This window comes from Schistocerca gregaria, unplaced genomic scaffold (genome assembly GCF_023897955.1).
Source record: "Schistocerca gregaria isolate iqSchGreg1 unplaced genomic scaffold, iqSchGreg1.2 ptg000045l, whole genome shotgun sequence".
NCBI classification, from domain to species: domain Eukaryota; kingdom Metazoa; phylum Arthropoda; class Insecta; order Orthoptera; family Acrididae; genus Schistocerca; species Schistocerca gregaria.
In genome coordinates this window covers 440001-445000 of record NW_026061703.1, presented here as the reverse complement: position 1 = coordinate 445000, position 5000 = coordinate 440001, and the positions used below count along the sequence as shown (strand labels likewise).

Below are 5000 nucleotides of genomic sequence, written 5' to 3'. Positions count from 1 at the left end.
ACCTAACTCAAGTTGTCCCTTAACCTAACTCAAGTTGTCCCTTAACCTAACTCAAGTTGTCCCTTAACCTAACTCAAGTTGACCCTTAACCTAACTCAAGTTGTCCCTTAACCTAACTCAAGTTGACCCTTAACCTAACTCAAGTTGTCCCTTAACCTAACTCAAGTTGTCCCTTAACCTAACTCAAGTTGTCCCTTAACCTAACTCAAGTTGTCCCTTAACCTAACTCAAGTTGTCCCTTAACCTAACTCAAGTTGTCCCTTAACCTAACTCAAGTTGTCCCTTAACCTAACTCAAGTTGTCCCTTAACCTAACTCAAGTTGTCCCTTAACCTAACTCAAGTTGTCCCTTAACCTAACTCAAGTTGTCCCTTAACCTAACTCAAGTTGTCCCTAAACCTAACTCAAGTTGTCCCTTAACCTAACTCAAGTTGTCCCTTAACCTAACTCAAGTTGTCCCTTAACCTAACTCAATTTGTCCCTTAACCTAACTCAATTTGTCCCTTAACCTAACTCAATTTGTCCCTTAACCTAACTCAATTTGTCCCTTAACCTAACTCAATTTGTCCCTTAACCTAACCCACGTTGTCCCTTAACCTAACTCAATTTGTCCCTTAACCTAACTCACGTTGTCCCTTAACCTAACCCACGTTGTCCCTTAACCTAACCCACGTTGTCCCTTAACCTAACCCACGTTGTCCCTTAACCTAACCCACGTTGTCCCTTAACCTAACCCACGTTGTCCCTTAACCTAACCCACGTTGTCCCTTAACCTAACCCACGTTGTCCCTTAACCTAACCCACGTTGTCCCTTAACCTAACCCACGTTGTCCCTTAACCTAACCCACGTTGTCCCTTAACCTAACCCACGTTGTCCCTTAACCTAACCCACGTTGTCCCTTAACCTAACCCACGTTGTCCCTTAACCTAACCCACGTTGTCCCTTAACCTAACCCACGTTGTCCCTTAACCTAACCCACGTTGTCCCTTTGCCTAACATAGTTCACTGCTCGGAATCTCTGGTGTCGTTGTTATCCTCATGTAGATGTCTTGCGAGTGTTGCTTACTTTCCACATATTCCCGCTATCCACTGTCAATTGTACTGCAATAGGACTATATCGCCGCCCCCCCCCCCTCTGTCCCCCTCTTTGTGTCTCTGTCCTCTCAAGCTGGTCGGTCTGGCGTTTGAGTGTTAAATGAGCCTCGCAGCTGTTCAGTTGCATTCAGATGTCGACGCCCTCAGTGTACGTCGTGGTATGGTCTGTGTCCATTGTCCGCTGATGTCGTACGCGTAACCCACACGCTGTACCGATCATCGGTCGTTACGTACAGAGTGAAGTAGTGTGATACGTGTGACCGTACGCTGGCTGTGCCCAACGGTGTCGAATCTCAATTTCCATATGTTGTGCTCGATGCTACTTGTCTCGTCTCCCAATAACAGCTAGGTTGCACTGTGGTACGCCGTAGAGGCGTGTGGGAGGAACGTACGAACGCATTGTATGTCACCCTGGGTCGCTGGGGGTGGTGGTGCGGTGAGTCAGGTCAGGTCAGGTCAGGTCAGGTCAGGTCAGCGTGAGCCGTCTGATGTAGTGACGCGTGTATTCCGACTTTGTCGTATTGCCTCACACAAAGTGCTACCCTGGTGGACCGCGTTCCATATCTGGGACATGCCGCAGATGCCGGTTGACAGTGGATCGCGGAAGGGACATCGCATACGTGCGCGGGCCACCTTCCACGTGTTCTCTTCTGCACATGTCGCAGTGTGTATGTGGTCTGATGTAGCGTGTCGTGACACATGACATCCTGGCATGCAAGAATTGTTGAATTCGCAAATGTAGGTGGACATCTACGTTTACTGCCCAAGATACGCAAATGAACTGGAAATCCGTTGTTGAGCGGTTGTTCACGCTGGAGGTGAATCTGTGATGGCGACGATCGGTACAGCTATTAACCGGTTGTTTCAGCGGTACCCGCCACATCCACACACGTGACTAGGTCCATGTGGGTATGAAGCGATACGCGGCGGTGGCTTGGTGGGACTGTTCCCGGCCGGTGAAGGGGGGCCGCCCGGCGTGTTGGCCGCGCGCTGCGTGGGCGCACGCGCAACAGGCGGCTGGTGGGGGGCGCCGAGTGGCAGGAGCGCCAGCCGACGGGCCCGGCAGGCGGTGCAGCTACGCTGCGGCGCACCCTGCACGCGGCGCCTGGCGGCCAAAGTTGGTTCAGCCGAGCCCGGTGCGAAGCGCGGTGGACATCTGCAGTGTGCTGGTCTGATTGAGGACTGTGTGCGTTGAGGATGCGCCGCCGCCTGGCACTCGGCGCCGCGACGCCGTCTGCTGCTCGGTCGCCCCAGCGGTTCTCGCAGGTGGTTTGTATCGCAGTTGTGCGGACGTGTTGGCGCGTGCGCTGTGCTGGGAGAGTTCGCTTCTGCACCCAAGTGGGGCTTTGCCCTTGTGTGGCGCTGGCGTTGGAGCTGCCGGTCACCATAGGTGGCGCGTGTTGTCTCCCGCCGGCAATGCCACGACAGCACGCTCCCGGGCCTCTGTCGGCAGCGGCAAGCTCAGTTGGGAGCAAGGGTGTTCGCACTAAAACCGTCTACTCGCCTAACTCCGGGCGATTGCGCCTCTCTCGAAACCGACCAAGTACCTAGGACGGCGCTGCGCGCCGCCGGGACCTGAGAGGGTTTCGAGGTGTATCGTGCAGGGGAGCTCGGCCTCCTCCTGTTTGCAGAATAATTGAGCGGACGCTTGCGTGTTCGCGCGGGCCCCCGGGACACACTCCCGGGCGGCCGGCTGCTCAGCTCTAGTTGACGCAGCTCCCTGGTTGATCCTGCCAGTAGTCATATGCTTGTCTCAAAGATTAAGCCATGCATGTCTCAGTACAAGCCGCATTAAGGTGAAACCGCGAATGGCTCATTAAATCAGTTATGGTTCCTTAGATCGTACCCACGTTACTTGGATAACTGTGGTAATTCTAGAGCTAATACATGCAAACAGAGTCCCGACCAGAGATGGAAGGGACGCTTTTATTAGATCAAAACCAATCGGATTGGCTTGTCTGGTCCGTTTGCCTTGGTGACTCTGAATAACTTTGGGCTGATCGCACGGTCCTCGTACCGGCGACGCATCTTTCAAATGTCTGCCTTATCAACTGTCGATGGTAGGTTCTGCGCCTACCATGGTTGTAACGGGTAACGGGGAATCAGGGTTCGATTCCGGAGAGGGAGCCTGAGAAACGGCTACCACATCCAAGGAAGGCAGCAGGCGCGCAAATTACCCACTCCCGGCACGGGGAGGTAGTGACGAAAAATAACGATACGGGACTCATCCGAGGCCCCGTAATCGGAATGAGTACACTTTAAATCCTTTAACGAGTATCTATTGGAGGGCAAGTCTGGTGCCAGCAGCCGCGGTAATTCCAGCTCCAATAGCGTATATTAAAGTTGTTGCGGTTAAAAAGCTCGTAGTTGGATTTGTGTCCCACGCTGTTGGTTCACCGCCCGTCGGTGTTTAACTGGCATGTATCGTGGGACGTCCTGCCGGTGGGGCGAGCCGAAGGGGTGCTTTCGCGTCCCGAGGCGGACCCCGTTTAAATCCTACCAGGGTGCTCTTTGTTGAGTGTCTCGGTGGGCCGGCACGTTTACTTTGAACAAATTAGAGTGCTTAAAGCAGGCAAGCCCGCCTGAATACTGTGTGCATGGAATAATGGAATAGGACCTCGGTTCTATTTTGTTGGTTTTCGGAACCCGAGGTAATGATTAATAGGGACAGGCGGGGGCATTCGTATTGCGACGTTAGAGGTGAAATTCTTGGATCGTCGCAAGACGAACAGAAGCGAAAGCATTTGCCAAGTATGTTTTCATTAATCAAGAACGAAAGTTAGAGGTTCGAAGGCGATCAGATACCGCCCTAGTTCTAACCATAAACGATGCCAGCCAGCGATCCGCCGCAGTTCCTCCGATGACTCGGCGGGCAGCCTCCGGGAAACCAAAGCTTTTGGGTTCCGGGGGAAGTATGGTTGCAAAGCTGAAACTTAAAGGAATTGACGGAAGGGCACCACCAGGAGTGGAGCCTGCGGCTTAATTTGACTCAACACGGGAAACCTCACCAGGCCCGGACACCGGAAGGATTGACAGATTGATAGCTCTTTCTTGATTCGGTGGGTGGTGGTGCATGGCCGTTCTTAGTTGGTGGAGCGATTTGTCTGGTTAATTCCGATAACGAACGAGACTCTAGCCTGCTAACTAGTCGCGTGACATCCTTCGTGCTGTCAGCGATTACTTTTCTTCTTAGAGGGACAGGCGGCTTCTAGCCGCACGAGATTGAGCAATAACAGGTCTGTGATGCCCTTAGATGTTCTGGGCCGCACGCGCGCTACACTGAAGGAATCAGCGTGTCTTCCTAGGCCGAAAGGTCGGGGTAACCCGCTGAACCTCCTTCGTGCTAGGGATTGGGGCTTGCAATTGTTCCCCATGAACGAGGAATTCCCAGTAAGCGCGAGTCATAAGCTCGCGTTGATTACGTCCCTGCCCTTTGTACACACCGCCCGTCGCTACTACCGATTGAATGATTTAGTGAGGTCTTCGGACTGGTACGCGGCATCGACTCTGTCGTTGCCGATGCTACCGGAAAGATGACCAAACTTGATCATTTAGAGGAAGTAAAAGTCGTAACAAGGTTTCCGTAGGTGAACCTGCGGAAGGATCATTACCGACTAGACTGCATGTCTTTCGATGTGCGTGTCGTGTCGCGCAACACGCTACCTGTACGGCAGTGGCCGTGCGCCGCGTGCGGAACCACGCGTGCCTCTCAAAACTAGCGGAAGTGTTGTTGTTGTGTGGTACGAGCGCTGAAGCTCTGGAGCGGCTGGCCTGCGGTACCTGGCGCCTGGCGCCGGTTTTGAATGACGTTCGCCCGAGTGCCTGTCCGCTCCGGTGTGGAGCCGTACGACGCCCATCGGCTGTGAGGCCGTTGGACACAAAAAAATAGTGGAACAGGGGCCGTC

General features: G+C 53.4%; 1 non-coding gene across 1 annotated transcript; it reads left to right on the top strand.

Annotated features, from left to right (window-relative positions):
- The first annotated feature begins 2812 nt into the window (after positions 1-2812).
- On the top strand, positions 2813-4705 carry LOC126301243 (small subunit ribosomal RNA). Its single transcript, XR_007553006.1, has one exon. It is a non-coding gene; the product is annotated as a small subunit ribosomal RNA (ribosomal RNA).
- The last annotated feature ends 295 nt before the right edge of the window (positions 4706-5000 follow it).